Source organism: Glossina fuscipes, unplaced genomic scaffold, assembly GCF_014805625.2.
Source record: "Glossina fuscipes isolate IAEA_lab_2018 unplaced genomic scaffold, Yale_Gfus_2 88, whole genome shotgun sequence".
NCBI classification, from domain to species: Eukaryota; Metazoa; Arthropoda; class Insecta; order Diptera; family Glossinidae; genus Glossina; species Glossina fuscipes.
Window position 1 is genome coordinate 1,902,084 of NW_023998442.1, and position 20,855 is coordinate 1,922,938.

At 32.5% G+C, this 20,855-nt stretch overlaps 1 long non-coding RNA gene across 1 annotated transcript in view; it reads right to left on the reverse strand.

Moving 5' to 3' along the window:
* LOC119638368 overlaps positions 1-18,531 on the reverse strand; it is a 43,363-nt gene extending 24,832 nt beyond the window's left edge. Inside the window, exon 1 of the long non-coding RNA XR_005247428.1 lies at positions 17,652-18,531. This is a non-coding gene — a long non-coding RNA (uncharacterized LOC119638368). The remainder of the gene's footprint in view (positions 1-17,651) is intronic.
* Between the last annotated feature and the right edge of the window lie 2,324 nt (positions 18,532-20,855).

Below are 20,855 nucleotides of genomic sequence, written 5' to 3' on the forward strand. Positions count from 1 at the left end.
GAATAATGTTTACCGGGTTTTTAATCGGTTGGCTTCCGTTTAAAATATGTAAACTCACGTCTGAAAAACAACTAATACTTGAAATTTTAAATAATGTAACTGGTTTTTTGAGTCAATCAAGTAGTTTTTGAAAACTTCTCTATTGACTGTGACAAATTTTGTTTTAGAATTTATTAATTTTATATATCTTAACATCAAGAGCTAATAGAACTTTAAACGTCACCTTTCATCCAGGTAACGGATTTGTCTTAACAATTTATAAGAGTCGCTTTTCGAGGAAGTATATTGAAATCGGTTTTTCCTACGTGGTAAAATATTCTCTTTGCAATGTCTTAAATAAAATAAGAAGTAAAGCATTGAGGTAATTTGTTGTAGAAATCAGATAACTAGAGTTTGAAATAGATAAACGGCCAGGTTATAATAAAAAAAATTTATGTTTCTTCACTTTAGATTATTCTTTTTCACATTAGAAACATACGATAGCTCTCTGCACACAACTCACAGACATATATATATATATATGAAAGTGCTTGTTATTGTGTACATTTATTAAAATTAATGTTAAAAGATATTAAAATTCATTTGTACAGGATATGAAAGGAGCTTATGTTCAAGTTATTCATGGTACAACAATGTTTTCCCAATTTTATTGTTCATAATCAAAATATCAAATACCATATTCCTCGTTTCGTTCTATGTATTGTTATGACCATTTATTGAAAAGAGACAAAAAACTTAATAAATACACAGCAATGAATGACCTGCAATAATCCTTAAAGCACTTAGATACGTTTTGTTTTTTTGCTTTTTTCTTTTCTTCTTCCCCCATTCGCATAAATATTAAAATAGAATATTTTAATACAATACCTTTACAAATCGTTGTTATATCCGGTACAACTGAAACTGAATAACGAAATATGTTAAAAAAAAGTTATCCTTTTATTGTCGTTGCGTTTGCAGTCTTTGTTTATTTTTGCTATTTATTTGTTTGTGTTTTTTTTTTTATTAATAATCAATAAATTTTTTTGTATATAAATAAACAAAGAAGCACATACGAAATTACATACATATATACACACACTTAAAAATTCACTCATGCATTCCCACATAAATATATTTGAAGTGCCGGCAATAACAAATGAAAAGATCCTCTTATTGTATGTAAAAAACCCGGGAACAAACAGTAATGAAGACAAAAAAAAAGGAGAACATGCATTATTTACATAGAATTTGACGACAAACATGAATTTTGGATGATATATAATAAAAGCAAAAAAAAAAAAAAAAAAAAAAAAAAAAACAGAAAGCACTATATAAGATCAGTTCTTTCTTAAAAAAAAAACAAAAACAAAAAAAAACATTCAAAAAGGAATTATGTAAATCCCATACAATTAGCGTATGGGCACTTTATGCATAAATTTTCGAAAAAAAAAAAACAAATTTTTAAAAAAATCCATAAAATTCATATAACATTATAAAGTTTTTCAACTCAATCTACAATATGTACGGGTAAACATGCTTTTTTGATCTATTTTATGCCTATAAATATAAAGAAAGCAGAGAGAGAGAGAGAGAGAGAGAGAGAAAGAAACGAAACCATAACAAATTTTATGCAATAAATTTCAATTTCACTCTGGCCCGTAGAAATGACAATCAACCAAAACTATTTAGGGTAACAATATTCCCTCTGTATATAGACTTACCCTCAATCACCGTCGCAAACGCGCTTACATACACATGAGAATATGCATACATAACGCAAGTTCAAAGTTATCTATATGCAAAGACAGTCAGTCGATGTTTCTATAAAAAGCAAACGTGAAATAAAAAAAACACCACTGCAATATTTACAAATAAATTTGTTTGTCAGGTAAAATCAGGCACATAACACACAGCAGTGATGACAACAATAGCAACAATGACAATATTAAGCAAAAAAAGACGAAAAAAAAAAAAATTACATAAGCTTTAAAGCGAATTTTATGTGCGCGTCATTCAGGCCATTATACGTAGATATACGATAGGCATTTAATGCGGAATATCGTAGAAGATAGGATTCGGTGCAAGTTATTTACCGCTGACATCTGTGTTCTACATTAAAACTTATAATGTCTCCCTTTATTGAAGTGCGTAGCTTTCTTTGTCATTTTTTATTTAAATAAGCGTCGCGGTTAGTAATCACGCCCATTTTTAAAATGGATTTCTAAAAGTCTCCAAAGATAGCATGAGTCCAATTTCAACTTTCTAGCCTAGCTGGACGGATGAGCAGACATGGATAGATTTCACGTTTATCAAGTACATGTGAATTTTTAGAGATGGTTTTCATCACAGAGATCTAGGCGTAACCGACGCTTTGAAACGCTTAACACACACATATATATAAGCACGTACATAGGCGCATCTATATATATGTACATCTATATAAGTGTACAAAGTTTCGCTCAATAAGTTCGTAGGATAAAATGGCGTCGCATACAGAGAATTACGTTAGAAAGCTAAAAGCTGACTCATCCTACATGCTATGCTAAAGATATATATGTATAGTTAGGTGAATGTGTAATATATGTCACAATATATCCATACATATGTATATGTTATTCATATGTTTTTGATGTAGAGTATAACAAGAACTTGCAAACATCATCTACCCAACAACAGCAATTGTCATTACTTTAACCATTAGAAACGCCTTACTTCACATGAACACAACAGCAATCATTTTGCGTATGTATCATCCATACATAGATACGTAAAAACTGCAGCACGCTTACACAGTTTCAAATGTATACGTTTTGCATATGTATTTGTATAGACAGCAATCACTGTCATTGTAGTGTTAGCAATCACAGCTGCATCACCAACATTTACAAAGTGATTTATTAATATGAAATGAGTTGTCAGGTATACTATGCGTGTAAATGTGTCCATGTGTGCATGTGTGTTCTTGCAATATAAGAGAGCAAAAAAAAAAACAAAAAGGTGAAAGAGACAGGGAAAAGGACTGACAAGAATAAAAATTGTTAGTATTCAAATATATTTTCACATAGACATCGAAACAATATATTCGCAAGCGTAAGTGTGCCTTCATATGCGTACATCTTGATACGCTTATGTTTAGCATGTAGTCACGGCTTTCTAAATGACCCAGAAATGAAGAGGACAATGGTGAAAAGGCCAGGAAGGGAAAGTTAAGTATTATTTAACTTACTGTAAAGTGTTAGAATTTTCTTTAACATTAGTTAAGGGGTCCTTACGAGGTCTGTTCGTATTTATCGAACCCGCAAATTACTGATTGAAATTGAATTAACTATTCCTAGGTTGACTGTACCATCTCTTAGTCATTTTTTTTTTTTTTTTTTTTTTTTTTTGACTATTTTAGTGAACGTATCCCTCAAGATTTAACCTTGCATGTAAATATTTCCGCGACAGGTAAAGCAATAAAACAAAAATACACGAACGTCAGCTTAGAATCTTAGGGTATACATATGCACATATATACATGTATATTTTAAGTACTGGGACTTGAATTCTTTTCCCGATATTTGCTCAATTTACCGAAAAACGAAGAATAAAGACAAGGAAACGGCATAATTTATGAACTTAAGATAAATCTAGCTTCTCTTATATTGCTTAACTCACATTAATTTCCTGAATCAATCTAATTTGTCTGTCCGTCCGTCCATCTGATGTGTGTTCGTGTATTTTTTATCCAAACTACACGTCGCATTTTTTGATATATTTTGTTTAAACGTGTTTCGGTCCCAGGGTGAACCCTATTAAGGGTAGATTGGATCTCTGCATTTTTATGAAAACGGTTCATATGTAGCGTCAAAAAAAAAAGGATCATTTTTAATATGATTTAAAATGATTTTCTAGGAACTTTATCTTCATAAAGCTTAGTCAATGAAGACATAATTACGAGCTTTTCAATCCGTTTTCAATTATATCTGCTGTATAATCTCAATATCGGATTCTTCAAATTCTATCAAATCAACTCTTCTTCATAAATTAACTTGTAATCTTAACAGCTTAGTATCACTCGAAAATTAACTAAATTTCTTTACTATTATCGATTATTAATCTTCTGGGAGCTTTACTTATAACTTGGGTCTGTAGCGGCTGCGGGTATGTCGCTGGGCCAAACGGGTATATGATTTTTTTCTTTTCTTTTCTCTCTCTTATTTATTTATTTATACATGAATTTTATTCTTTTTATATTTTCGTTATTTTTTTTTTTCTTTACTTGTCTCTATAAATTTTGCATTAGTTTTTAATAATAATTAGCATAAGATCTCCTTCTCAGTGTCAACTGAATTTGGCTGTTAGCTTATATACCCATCACTGCGATCCTAAACAAACGAAAAAGAACTAAACCGGCTGTATTTTTTTTATTTTCGTAATAAAAAGGGAAATTTAGACGGACGGGGGGACGGGGAAAGAACAAGCTTAGGTACGCTCCAAATTTGAAACTGGCCAAAAGTTTATACACTTTAGGGGCTTTCTAAAGCTCAGTTCTATGCGGTATAAAGGTTTAGGAAAAAATTTAAATTGGGACACAATATAAAATTGAGTAGGCGTGGGCGATTTTCTCCATTTTTGTAGAGTTAATACAGCATAATCGATAGAACATACGTTCACGTTCTTGCAGAATTTGTCTGGTGTAATAATCAAAAACTAATTTTTTGTTCCTTTTGAGAAGCACAGATGCCCTCACTTTAAGTTGCATTGCTGCTGTGTCCTTTGACCGATTTTGCACATTTTCAGTACCAATTTGCGCAAAAAAAAATTGAATGCTTCTACCAAATTTGAAATCAATAGCTTCACTTGGGAGAATATTTACAACCGACATTGCAAAGGTAGACAGACGGACATTGCATCAGAATTTAATGCCGGTCAAGAATATATACACCTTGTGGGGTCTCTGATGCTTCCTTCTAGTCGTTGCGAATGGTATATCTGCGTTTATCCTTCGATGATGGATCTAGAAAAAGCTACGTCTTGACAGCGAATTTACGTCATCTGATTAATTAATTTCGATTCTCTTACCATATAAGGACGCATTTCACATGCAAAGTTTTGTATAGGAAATAATACGAAAAAGGGGCTGAATGGTTCCAAGTAAGCAAAGGAAGGTTGTGTGTGAAATTGCAATATCATCATAAAATATCAAAACTTAGGGATTGTTGCTAACATCTGTTTTCGGATTTTACCACCATTCAACAACATAGTTATTACATGCTCTAAGTCTTGGCGGGAATAAAAATTTCTTTTGAGGATTTGAGAACTGATTGATACTGATATCGTCTCTAGTTAATTCCTACTCCCACTCACGGTTAGGATATCCGTTTTGGCATCTTGGGTGTCATAGCCGCTTTCTAGCAGATTATTAATAAAATGTTGAACAGTTTTTTGTGCTACTTTTGCTCTCCGTTATATTAATTAAAGCAATTACTGTGCTCTTCGCCCTCTTCACAGTTCTTGAACAAGTAATAATAATTTTTCATTATGTCAATATTATAGCTACAATAAAAGACAAGTGAAATTATGAATGCAAAATACAATCAATGCCTTAATGGCACGCAATTGTACAATGGAGAGAAGTAGAAAAAAAAATGTATACTTTTTATAAAATTGATGACGATGCCAATGAAAAAAATGTAAAAAGAATGAAAAAAAGTGCTTTCAAACTGTAAATTGTTCTATGCACATATAAATGTACATGTGCACTTAAATATAAAACACAACTCCAAGTATTAACGTGCTCTGCTAGAAGGGAAATTTTCCCGGGCAGCGTGAAGAGCAAAAGCGAAGCATATTATCTTTATTCAGATCGAATGAAGTTCTAAGTTCTAGTGAAAATTATTGCTTTTATTATGTGAAAAGTTCGTTTTCAAGTGTTTTTTTTTTTTATCATTTGTTTATAATTTTCCGCAATTTATTATCATAACAAATTGCATACTAATGCATTGGCATTGTTATTGCGATTGACAATTGTTATGACATTAAATAAGAATTACTACGTAGTGTAAGAAAACTAGGAGGATAAGGATGCAAAGGCAGTGTCAGGGAGCAATGTGTTGATATAGAAAATTAGGGAAACAGAAATAAGCAAAAGAAAGCTTTTAAAACACAAAAAAAAAAAGAAAACCTAAAGAAGAAAAAAACAAAAGGAGAAAGAAAGAGAACAAAAGGAAAAGAAGAAAAATCAACTGATTGGTTTGTTAAGCTTAAGTATATTCTCCTTATGCTTTTTCTTTTGAAAAGAATTTCCTTAAGACTATATATAAAGAAGCATCGAGACTGATGAAATTTGCAATGCTAATGAAGCTATTCTTTTGACTCTTATGGTTTTTGTTCTACCTGTGATTTTAATTTATATAACTGATAGAAAAACGAACTATGGCACCTTTTTTATCTGATGCCGTATAGTAAATTAACCTCATTTTTTAATACTTAACTGCCAGGAGGTATATTAACTTTAGCATAAGATATATTAAAGACAGTTCAGTATTTCTTTGCAATATTTATTTAATAAAGTATTTACGGCACATGTAGTTCTTAAAACAAGACGAAAAACATCTGCCTTTTGTTTATCTTACTTGTATTTCCGTGGAAGGCCTTACAAATCACGGCATGTATTAAATCAAGAAAAAGGACAGACTGGATGCAAAGTGAAGAAGCTAAAGATAACGAGAATCGGATATTTTGGCTGGTATGACAAACATTTAAATTTTCTCAGAACCCAAATTCGAGCGTAAGAAAAAGACATTAAGAGAGACCATGTACATTTGGAATATGGACAAATGGGATAAAATCATTTGACTTCTGTGCCTATTGCACATTGCTATTCTGTGCATCTTGCATTTGCTGTTTATATAACAAAAGAGTTTCCTCGAATTTCGTGACATTTTTCCATTGATTTTGTGATATTAGTCAAAGAGGTGTAGCATATGAATGCGCAGCACAGAACATTAAGTGTCTCTGCCCTGACCATAATATCGCGATTTACATATCATATCAAACTATTAAAGAGGCCTCTCTTCGGCAATGATAACTAAATTATGTTATTCTGCTATATTGACAATGTTCAATAGTCTCTTAAGTCATGCAACATTTTTAGATGAGATTTATATCATTTGACTACAGGTTCAATGCTTCTAACAAGTATAAGGCAAGACAACTGCGTAAGCCTTTCCGAAATATGGTATTATTAACTTTATGCAGAGTTGCAATTAGGGCTTGCATTCTGAATACTTTAAAACATTTTGCAAAAATTGTTAACGACAGCTCTATGTTTTCAAGGAAAAAAGTTTTATGCAGGACTTGATGGCTTTGAGAGTTTTTCTAGTCTTCGGTGGTGAGATTTTTTTGTCTATTTTCTAGAATAACAGTTCGTAAACCGAATTAAACTGCTGCACATAAAGGTAAATTATCTACTTAGTCGATCTTGCCTTTTATTGGCTATCGTGGGGAAATCTCAGCTAATGAGAAGCCAAGCATAAAAGTGTTGTGTTTATCGCATTCTATGTAAAATTCGAACTACAATTGGAATTTTTTGCAGAATTGGTTCACTTTCTTGTATTTGTGTAAACTATGTCAAGATTTTGCTTTATGGACAAGAGCGACCGTTCCAATCATAAACAAAGCAGGTAAACACACTGTAGGGGAACCTTACATCACTCCGCATAATACGGTTATTCATAGAACGACTTTATATGGGAAAGGATCGAAACAGTGATCCGATCTAAATAATTTTCAATAAAGATCGTCTTTGGGGTCCTTGGGCATCAGGGTGTACTATATCTTATCAAGGATTGCGACCGAACACAAGAACTCAAGACTTACAGACAGACAGATAAGTTTAAATCGATTCAGAATTTCTGAATAGGGTATGAAAATGTGTTTATTTGTAAGTTTTACAAACGTGAAGTCAGATCAAAACTATCGATTGTATATGATATATTCAATAGAAAGCGACATAAACGCCACTAAGATAAATAAGCGAAAATCTTAGTGTCCCTATAGAGAGCATTGAGTAAAGCTAAAGTCTCCGACGTGTACTTCACTGTACTGTAATTGAGATTTTAATCCATTATCATAATTCTCATTGCGTTTAGCATAAAAAAAGATATCTCTACGCCTGGCTTTGTTCTGCCTTCGCAATTTGCAAAGTATTTCAAGTCAATCTATCGCGCAATTTACTTGGCAATGCTTTCTTGGTGACAAGCGAAAAGAACGCTTATCGCTTACGTTTGCTTTTGCAATGCTTTTCATGGAACTGATCTTGTCTTATGCAAATTTGCTGAGTGTTTAAAATAGTACTCTGCTGTTACATATTTTCACGATGGTGATAAGGCACTCTTACTATAATTATTTCCATTTTCATTTTACATATTTTGCATTGAATTTAATTTTCGTACTAAATACTCTATTGAAGAAGACAAAATAAAGTATTAAAATTCATTTAATTGCGACCACATTTTGCTATAACGACAAGTTTTTAATTTAATTATAATTTTTATATGTAATTGCAAAAATAAAATGTATAATAAAACTATAAAAAAAAAAACGAGAAATTGCTGTTTAATTGTCAGTTATAATGTTAACGTTTACAACGTTTGGTATTGATGAGTTCACCTACGAATTAGTGAGTGCGTACAATTGTTTATTGGAGAGAAATAAAAAAAAGCACTTTTTCACGTATCAATTTCAATAAATTTTTCCCCTTCGCTTTAAGACGAATTTTATTCACCCGATATTTATATAAGAAAAAGATAATCTTTACTTACATTTATTCTCTACAATTCAAGGCATTTGATAGGATCAGGCGATCTGGTCAATGCTTTCAAAATATTATCGGTGAAGTTTTTTTGAATCTTCGTTTTTCCTTTCGTAGACAGTTGTACTTAGGCGAAGGTTTTTACGGCTAAATGACAATCAGTTCAAAGTTCGATTGGAGTGAATTCGCTTAAAATTACGGCTTGCAAGGTTCATTTTTCCATATGTGGAATATACAGAGCTACTGCAGTAGATTGATAAACGGAGTGATGGATAGGTGACCGAATAGGAAAATGGAAAGGCAGTGGATCGACGGATAGGGAAACGCGTTGGTAACTAAGGAAGAAAAAATCGCGAGCATGGAAAAAGAAAATCGATTAAACTTATACAATATCGGTCTTACTGGGATGCGAAGGATTGGGCGGGCATGCAAACCAGAAGAACGAGTAAATTGGCGAACGCATAATTAGAAGAAGGCAGCGTTAAATGGGATCCGTAGCGGATAAACTGATATTTTGAAGAGCGAATTAGAGTAATCAGATGAAGAGAGAAAAAGATGAGGAGATATTGAAGAGGACGGACATAAGTGGTAGATATAACCGGCCGACAGAGTAGTGAGTGGACAACCGGATGGACGGAAAAAACGGAATTGTAAGCAATTATCTCATGACCAATCGCACAAAGAAAGTCTCATTAAAAAAATGTATAAGCATTTGAATAATGTTTTCTCGCGTGCTCCAAATGAAATAACTAACTTAGTATATGCCTGCCTTTCAATGGTGGTCATAAAAACACTTTAACAGACGATAACTTAATTTACACACATTTTACGGTTTTATGGAACAAATTTGTTAGATTGCTTGTTATATGTTACTCGTAGGTTAGCGAATCTATATGCATGTACAGGCATATACATGCATTGGTATGGTATTTGGGAAAAGATTTTTTTATTTATTTATTTATTTTTTATTTATTTTTTTTTGTGGAAATGTTAATTTAATGAAGTTAGATATTTTATTAAATTTGTAAACTATGGTGAGCTTTTGGACAATATTCTCAGGCAGGCAAACGCCTGCTTACACTTATCAACCTGTGCAGAATTCTAAACACCAATACGAGAAGTGATATGTGGTAGGAAAACAGTTAGTCATCCTTTCTTCACTAGTATTGCATAAAAAGCCGGCAGCAGTTGCACTATTGAATTTATTAACATAGACATACAAGTATTTTTACGCAAACATGAATCGTAAGCACAGATTTGTGGTGAGTTAATTCCATTAACATAATTTTTTGTTTTTATTGGTTATAAAAAATTCCCATAAATTTTTTCCTGTCACATTTGCAGTTTTTATTTCAGGTTAACCGATTCTAATATAATTTTATAGTTGTTATTATTTTCACATATATAACCTCAAATTTTTATTCGAGCATTTATCTACCTTTACTATACCTCCATTCTTGCAGATATTACACATATATATATATATATATATATATATATATATATATAATATATATATTATAAATTTATGTATATCATATACATATACATACATGCATATGAAAATGTTTATATAAAAACGCATTTGTTTATATAAAACTTATAGCATTTGATACAATTAAAACCTAATTAAAATTGATGAATTTATGTTTTGTATAATTAGTCCTATTTTCATACCTAATCGTATACGCATACGCGCCATAAATCTATATAGAAATGTGCGCAAATAAAAATTTATGTAAATTCATTTAATATCGTCACATACGTGCCTATACGGAACTATATTAAGTGCCTTCAATATTTCATTTAACTTGCAACAGTCCAATTACATATATTTTTCCCAGATCCAGGTTTTTTAGCTATGTCTATCTGTGCCTTCATATGTTCTTACGGTGCCTCACTTATAGGAGTTTCAGTGTCTTAGCTTTCGTGCCGTACTATACGGCCCGTACTATACGGCCCGTTCGGCAAGCTTCACCACTTCTTCGATTCTTTTCATCTATCTCCTAAGCGAAGCACTCATTCATTTATCCTTCAACTAGCTATCGCTTACCCACCATCACTTTAATTTTTGTCCATCCTTTTACATACACGTTCCTCAACATCTGCACTCAAACTGTGTCTATGTCATCCTCTCCTTTGAGCCACATACTTATTTGTTGATATATCAGGGCATCTGCCACGCTCCAGTTTTCCGTACACTTCTCTCTCATCTCACGCCGCTTTTTCCTTGCCATCCGTCTCTCTCTTTGTCTGTACTGCCGTCCGCGTTACTTTCCTTCTGTTTACTCTGTCATACTTTCATCAGTCCGCCATTTATTTTCCGCAACTTTAACGCACTGAATATTTATTAGTTTGCTCAGCTGTTTATTAATTTTTCCATTAACTACAGGAATTCAACAAGAACTCCAAGCGAAAATTTGAGTAAAATTGTCACAGATATTCTCGATGAAAGGCTGTAGTTTGGCAATTTTTATACAACTTTTCCTTGATTTGCTCCTATGTCTCCCCAGGTATTTCTATCCAACGGGACCTGGGATCAGACTCTCCGTCTCCGAGCTTTTCCATTTACCCATAGAATACTTCATCCATTTGCCTGTCGTTTCATCTACGCCTACCTGCTATCCTTCCCTTCGTTGAAATACCCGTCCGCCCGCCTATGCTCATCTATCCTTTAATCTCTCCTTTATCGCTTGCTGTTCCGTCCTTTTATACTTTCGTTTATCGATTATGGGTATTCAAAAATTAACTTAAATTTCTCGTCTGAGGACACTTCCAGTGTGAAATATTCATAGCCGATATATAAATGAGAAAAAATCGTGTATAATATTTTTTTGTGTGAAGAAGTTAATTGGCTGAGCGAGGGAAAAAAACGATATTTTCATATATTTACTTGACAGGCATCTACAATTCGCTACAAGATCATCGCAAAAGCATCCTTAGGTATTTATAATCCCTAATGCCATTCAAATATCATGAAATGAAGTTTCATTTGTGATTTTATATATAAGTGATTCAAGTAAAACGGAAAAACGACAAAATGCTAATGAAAATGGAAATTTGCCATATATTTAGGATCTGCGATAGCCTTTTGTTTTAGATTTAATTAATTTGTCATTTTCAATTTGTTATGATTATCGCTAAATGCGTAATGATTATAACATGCCTTTCCAGGAATAATAATACGTAAACGCACATATACACGCACACACGTATGTGTATATGTGTGTGTAAATATATATATATATATATATACGGTCAATAATTACCGGGACAGGCATGTGATATTTCGGGGGAAAATATTTTCGGATATTGAAGCATATTTTGGGAATAACACAAATTGCATCTAACAATTAGAGCAGTGTTGGGCTGACCGTATCGTTCTCGAAGTAAATCGAATTTTAGAAAAATAATCGTTTTTTACTCAGTCCCGACATTTATTGAGTAACGCATATATATATATATATATGTATGTGCATATATGTATGAAAATATATATGCTAATGTTTATGCTAATATAATAGATATATGTTGAAAGTGCCGCTCACAATCAAGCACGATTAAGTGCTGTCTATTATAGGTCATTCACGCAATATTTAACGAAAAAAATTAATTATAAAAATATTTAATAAATATACGAAAAATTCATATAATTACGAGATGATTACTTCTTGCGCTTAATTGCAGCTAATCGAGGCATTCAAGTATCCCTGCAACCAAATATATGCTTTCGATTATACCTCCAATATTGTGTGTATGCACTTATAGAATATATATGTACACTTATAACATTTAATTTGTAATGCAATTTACAAATAGTTGATCATTTTTATTGTTTTCTTATATCTCGGAAATTTTCAGAATCATGGGAACTTTCAACTAATCGTTATTGAAATTCACGCATCACATATCGACTTGACTTAATAAGTCAAACCGAGCGAAGCATTCTTTCTTCTTTCTCACTATTTTTCATCAAATTTCAGAGCTTCAAAGTTATTCATGGTCTTAAATTATCCGCTATTGAAATACACGCATCGAAAATCTATTAAAGCCTCAGTTGCAAGAAAGCCACTTATAAATAATGCATGTATGTGTGTAAACGGACACTTATCTGCACTGATCTCAAATCTTACACAGGTATGATATAAAATATTGATCGATACTTTACGAGAAATCTATCAGTGCAGCCATCCACCGAAAAAATAATGGATTTCTCTTTCCCCAGACTAATATATACAAGACGGTAAAATACGATCACTGTGTCGAGTGAACTGAACTTGAACTTGAGCTGTGTATTGTCTTTTTAGGACATTAAACTAAACTGATCAAGCTAAATTTATTATAACATTTGACAACACTTTGCGAAATATAAAAGCAAGTAAGAAAGTTATATTCAGCGGGGGTCAAATCTCACACACTTATCACAATGTTTTTCTGATTCTACCAGATCGAGGTGTTTACCATGTACATTTTAGAATCGACCCATTATCAGGCAGATAATATATCTTCCGTTGAGGAATGTACAAAATTGTTTTAAACATTTTGTCTTTTTCGCGATATGATAAATAAGCATAAAAGTGAAAAAAATAAAATTTAATCACTTACAACTTTGTGTTGGCATGGCCGATTTCTCCCATTTTTGCACCTAAAGCGTACAGTGTTCCATAAAGCAAATGTAAAAAATTTCAACTTTCTAATTTTAAACACATTCCCAGCAACAAGCAAAAATTCACACATTTTTGTTAAGAAAACTGGGGTTACGTTCAGTTTACGCCCAAAGCTGAGCTTCTGCTCTAACCAATTTGGACCATTTTCAACACCAGCTTGCGTGCAAAAACTTCCAATGTTTGTACTAAATTTGAAGTCGATATCTTCATTTTTGGCGACTATAAGAGTGCCAACCACAGACACCACACAGATGGACCGACATAGCCTAATCAATTTAGAATTGCATGGTGACCAAGCGTATATATAGTTTATAGGGTCTCTGAAGCTTCCTTTTGAGTGTTATATACATTATGAAAAAAAACAAAATGAGTACTCCCCCATCCTTTAGTGGTGGGTGTAGAGAATAAAAAATTAATTTTTGTTAGATGGCATTCTTTTTAGACTCTTAGCACACTTCGAATGCAATATGTGAGTTTAAACGGAAATAAAAAAATTGAAATGGAAAAATAACGAGAATAAATGACTCAGGTCTAACGAAGCCTTACTGGCATGAATAGTTATGACTTATCATAAAAAGGGGTATCTACCATTTGCTGATACATTGTGTTTAATAAGCAATAAACCATGCGTTTAATGCTCTCACAAACGGAGCTTAATTGATAAGCATAGAAGTGGATGGAATTTTTTCCCCTAACTGAATAAAACTAAACCAGTTTATTACCATAAATGCGTCACACTGTCTTAATATATAAAATCCTTCTCTGTTTTATTACGTTATTCTGTGCAGAGTTCCATAAACAATTGCGAACATAACATCTATTTAAATGCAATTGGAAAAGAAATTTATGTTTTTTTTCTTAACATAAAATCTTGTTATAATTTAAGCATAAAATTGTTTTTAATGCTTTAGTTTTCTCAAAAATAAATTCCAGTTCATTATACAATAATAATAATAATAAGAAGAAGGAGAAAAAAATCAATATTAAAATAAACAAGATTTTCGTTGTCAGCTTAGCGTCGTTGTCTGAATAGATTGCAGGTATGCATGCATGTTCATCTATACTTTATACTCTATGTGTTGGTGGAACCATTGTTTTATTTTTTATTTATTTATTTATTTTTTTTTTTTTTTTTTGCTTTTCAGACTATTAACATTTTAAAGAAGATTTAAAACAAGTGCCATGACCTTGAGCTGTATTTAGTTATAGCAGAAACGCTTGAATGTGTGCGTAATATATATGTCACCATAGATATATGTATGTATACGTACTTGCGTACGAGTTTGTATAATAAAACTTGATATCCATTGCATCTGTGTGGGGGAAACAAAAAAAAAAAAAAAAGAAAAAAGTGAAAGATATTATACTCAGTTTGTACCGAATCCTTGAAACCCACCTTTTATAATATTCGCGGAAAGAATTACGTTGTGCTACATATGATAGTAAGTGCAAACCATATAAAGCGTATGGAAGATACAATTATCAACAGTGCTTCCTGCATATATCGCATGTGAATTTACGATATTTATTGATATATCCTACGTTTCGCACGCTTACATGCGATATTTACTTGCAAAATATATCGCGAATATCCATTTGCTTAGAACTCGTTCTATTATGTATAGTGCAAATTATATATTTTCGTAAAATGCTCAAAATCCGATTAATTAAATGAAAAATTATCCGCCTGAGTAGCCGAAGGCGAGGAATCGCGAGTAGCAAGTCAATGGTCGGGGGTTCGAATCTCAAGTGCATTAGAGTTTTTAATAAAAGCCGATAGGCCTAGATGCTAGTGCTTTTATAAGAGTTTAGACTTAGAGTTTATTCCTCTGGCGAAATTAATAGTAATAATAATAATAATAAATGAAAAATTTATGCTTAGATTAGATCCGATTTTCTCTTATCCACATAACATCACGACCTTTTAGCTCGAGAGCCATCGTCTCTCGTGTGAAATCATGCTTTTCCACATTCTCTCTGCAATCGTTTAAACTAGAAACAATTCCGCTTTATTTACATATATTTTTTCAATAATTGCGGACGATGTCATATCTGATTTAGCGGACTGCCGTGCAAGATACGGAAGTTACAATAAAAAGACGCATAGAGGTAAGATCGAGGGTCTAAAGTAAAATTGTGAAATTTTGAACTAAGAAACAAGATTATTAATGCCGTTTTTCCACTAATTGCGGGCACTCTTTTGATACAATTTATCTGAGTCACGAGTTTATCTTTAAAGTTGCGTAATAAAAGAAAAAATTTATAACAAACTTTAAGATCTTAATAATGATTTTAATACACAGGCGACGTACAGGCAAGCAGGAAAACACGAATAAATGGAGCATGCTTTGCATGTTGATTAAATATTCGTAAGATTTATTGGATCTTTACGGCATTTTCATTACTTAAAAATAAAAAATTGTAATCAGGCTCTGACAAAGAGAACAAAATCAAATGGAAACCGAAAGTCTCTACACGAAATTTTGAGCAGCAAAATGTTTTATTCCCTTGGTTTTCCATTCGTTTTACTTTTGAACGATCCTACCAAAAAAAAAAAAAAAACATAACCTTATAAGAGGAGATAAGAGAACCTTTGCAACAATTCTTGGTTTATTAGGCGAATGGGTAGAGAGATAGTCAAGATCTTAAAAGGTAGACGGAAGGTAGACGGACGGACGGAAATATGTAATTGACGGGCTCGAACTGGTATACATGTCTATACTTGATAAATTTCCTATAGGCCTTTCAATAAATGGAAAAACCGCTTTGGAATAATTCAATTGATTTCGGCTGTTGAGACAAGCACCTTAATAAGAAAAATCATTCATCAATTAGTTAAATATCAACCAATAGTCAGTTTCGTTCCAAGATTCTTAAGGATTCACTTAATTTCTTTAACTAAGCTTAACGGTTGTGTTAAGAAATGTTGAGAAGCGGCTTCTTCTTGCAAACAGAAAGTTTAATGGTGTAATTTTCACAAACATCCTTATAAACGTTCATAGGGAACTTGATACCGCTATTTTTGTTTATCAAGTCTCTTCATACTTTCCAAGCATTCAAGATATGATAACGAACGAGCGAAGAAAATATATAAATCGCCACTTCTTAAGCTGTTTCCATATTTCAGATTAGTTGTAGACAACATAACGGAGAGCACGTCAAAATGACATTAACTCTTTGTATACTATACGATTTGAAATTATTGGAATTCGTGAAAGGTAATAAAACAAAAATTAGGGGCCCAAACGGTTAGTAGGAGTACAGTGTATATTGCCTGGCTTTCAATATTGATAGAAGAGAATGAGGTTCTAGGACAAAACTTGATTTTCTAAACGAAATTTTAAGCTCGTAACCCTGATCGGAAATTTTTTTGCCTATTTATGTCGATCAAGAAACTAGTTTATAGCATTCTCGTTATTTCTAAGCGTCAGAAGCGCTACTCAAAGTTAACATACCATCATTTGTGACGGTACATAAAGAACTCATTAAAGTGGAGCAAATGTTGCATAGAAAAGTCAACCATTTCTCTCTACTAAACATTCACTCATTCTTCCTCTCTCTCTTTCTCTCCCTCATCCCGCTCTTTATATCTCCTTCCCCTTAGCTAGAGTACAGTACACTTGTCAAGTGGGTATCATTTTGCCAACAAGCAATGAACATTTAAAATCTACATAATAGTTATTAAGCAGCATAAAATGTTCCGAATTCGGAGTTAACATGGAAACTTACATGCATGGATGCGTCAGCAAGTGTGTGCTGTTTGCTGATTTCTATATATCTATATATATATACACGTATATATATATGACTGCAGGTATTAAACCAGAATAAAACAACAAAGTCAAAAGTATGCAATTTCTCAGAACAAACGATAGGGATCCAACATAATATGTGCCATATGCATATGTATGAGTTTTAAACCTCAAACCTCACTACACTCATTACCATATACCCCGGCTGGTTGACAGTGCCACTGTGTACAACATTCGCTATTATATAGCTATTGAATGAATTGTTTCGAATTCACATAAAATTCCATTTTATGCAATTTTTTCGTATACTATTTTCATGTGCAAACACACACCCGGTATGCTTACATATGTAACATACATATACATTGACATGTACATACATATTCATATATATGCATATCATCATATTCCTGTTGGATTGTAAAAAGGCAATTGAAACGTTTAATAACATACCTGTCGTTGCGTGGCGTGGCTTTCGTTATTCCGCGTTGCTAAAGAAAGGGTCCTACAAAAAATACGCACGCTTTTCTCATATAAACAGTAGAATTTTATCCATGCATAACACCTTATACATGGTAAGAAAATTGCACAGAGTTCTTGTTTCTTTTATTTATTTATTTTTTTTTTTTCTTCCGTCGAATTGATTTTTTGAGATTTCTTAGAAATTCTTGTACTTTCTTTATTTGAAAAAAAAAAAAAAAAAAAAAACGAAACGAAAAACACCAAAGCAGTATTTTCTTAGCACGTTTGTTTAAAATTTATGAGTTGAGTTGCGTTTAGTTATTTTTCCTTGCTTTTTTTAAAACCAAACGAAATCCGTTTAGATTCTAATACTATAGAGAACGAACACAACGAAATTCAATGATATTCTTTGCACGACACAATCATAAAAAATTCTTCTCTTTATGCTATATTTGATTATTATTATATATTTTTTTTTTTATGCTGAACGACTTGTTAGTATATTTATATAAAAAAATTATTTTTCTCACATACGCGTTTTCAATTATTTAATAAACCGTCTTAGCCAACGTTTAACTAGCGACTGATCTTAGGTATCATCAACTTACTGTGATGGATCGACGCTAATATTACTACGTCTAGTACTCGCATCATTCACTGAGCAGATTCTAGCTTTTTCAATAGTTATTAATAACCGTAGTTCTAACTTAATCATTATCGTACAACTATAGAACAATAAGCCATCGTTGCGCTGAGTTTTGTTTTCAAGTATTAATTGCAAAAATTCCATTACAATTTAAATTATTGCATGAACAACAACAATAACAATAATAACAGCAATGATTAAGCATGTCTTGGAACATCAGAAGTAGACTAAGCAGCTATCAACGAACAGGCAACGATAACAGCAAACGTGTATTAAACGAATCAATAGAGTGTTTTGATGTGTAGTCTTAAACAATTTTATAACCAGTTTTCTTCTTAATTCGATCTCTTTGTCTCTCCCTATATATTCTGCCTTTTTTTTTGCTCTCTATATATCTAACTCTATTTATATTCATATATATGTATGTGTATATATTTTATTTGCAATATTACCTCATTAAACTCTTTTTCATTGATTACACACTGTTTGCCGACTAAACCAAGCATAAAAAATGTGCTAAAAAAATTCCGTCCAACTAAAACTAGCCACTACTACTACCACTACCGATTGCTGACATGAATCATTTTCAAGTCTAGTTAACCGCTTATAAAATTCTCTTTTGTAAATATAGTAAAAAGAGCCCTATGAGTAGAGAGAAGAGAACAAGAGAAATATTACATTTGGTTGTCGTACATGCTAAAAATTATTTAAACAATTTTGTAAAAACAGCTTTTTAGGCTTCAGAAATTTACAAAACATTTCTCGTTATATTGAAAGTTATCATTCCATGTAATTATTACTTTCCTCGCAGGCCATAGGATCCATTCTATGCCGTTTCACTGATATAACTCCCATTTGGACTTTGAATTTCGAACTTAAACCGTCTGCTCGTTTCCTAGTGTGTTTCCAAAAACCATTTTTATACTTCACTTAAGACTAGCAATTAACAATAACAAAAAAAAAAAACCTGTAAATTAGTCATAAAGTACAAGTGAAGCCTTTGGCGCTTTTGTAACGAAGGTCACCGCGATCAGCCTCGCAAGGTCGCAGTCAGAAAGGCATCCTTACCTTACCTTGCACAGAGAAGACCCAAACCAAATATTGGGGCAGACATACCTCGGGGACATTCGATACATTCGATACTTTCTTTACGGGCTATAAACTGAACCAAAATTAATGCAGTATTAATGCAGGATTGTACGCTATAGGTGCCAAGTTAGGAATATTTTGAAAGTAGACCGTGTTTTCCGTCCGACGGTGACTGACGATAGGTCATTGAGGTTAAGTATAAGCATTTCAATTTTAATTTTTATCCGCTAATTTCTTTATAGGCAATTGCTTCCCTGTATTTATTATTAGAGCTGTGTATTTTAGTTAGTGACATAAGTCAATTAATAAAAGGAAATTGGAAAAAATATATTAAGATTTTATTGAGGCGAGTTTTATAAACAACGAAAGTAAGGAACCCTGAAATAGCCACTGAAGCTTGTCCCGGCATTATATTATTAAAAGGTAAATATTGCCAACGAAGCAAAAATTTTGCACATCACAAGTTCTACCTTAGTACTTTAGATGATACCAAGGTGTAACATAGAAATGCTACAGTTCTTAAATCGTCTTGCAACAATAATTGTGTCGAAGCCATTTACTTTGACTCAGCCGTCGTCGAACGAAGAGGTAAGTTTTATTCTCCTTCCAACCTTCCGTACAATTTACATTTACCTAAAAGCGTAGCCTTGAGGTAATATCGAAACCATAATGCTTTATAATATCAAAATCACATTTGTGAAGATTAAAGTTTAGAAAAATTTCTTATGATATCAAGGTATACCTCAGCGGCTGTTTCCGGCGTTTGATGTTTATATTTCCCCGCATGGACAAAAAATTCTATTGCCCGATTAACTTTGTTTTTTAGTAATGTCGCTTATCTTTTACGGATAGCGTTTACTTTAAGTAACCGAACAGCTTACCGCCACAACATATATATCCGAGGAAAATTTAATGGCTATGCTTCTTATAATAACTTATCTCAGGACTCTGTGAAACTCTAACTAAGCATATAACCTAACCGTGTAAAATATGCAAAGGAATCTTACTGAAGTTTAATCATCAAACTTTATGTATCTCGGGCTATTATCTATTATCTATCATTGTCTGTCAATCAGGACGGTCAACTAAGGGAACTAAAACTAGTCAGCTCTTCTACGGGCAACTCCCTTACGAATAGTTGCGTATTATTCTTACATTTCGATGATGTTATCCAGTTCGATCCAGAAGGAAAAGAATATTCGTTCCCCTCTATACCTTAGTTCGAAATTTAACATTAGCTAAAAATAACTGCTTTATCTGACTAGTGCTGCACATATACAGGAAAAGGTTACAGTAAGCGAAAATACCTTAAAGTGCGCTAAGTACGTATGACATACTTACGTGTAATTGTGAGACCAAAACGACTCTTCGGACTTTGACTCTCACATGTTACATTAAAATAATTGAGAACAGTAAGGAACCGTTCAATGAAAAGGTTTATTAGGTGATGGGGATGTCAA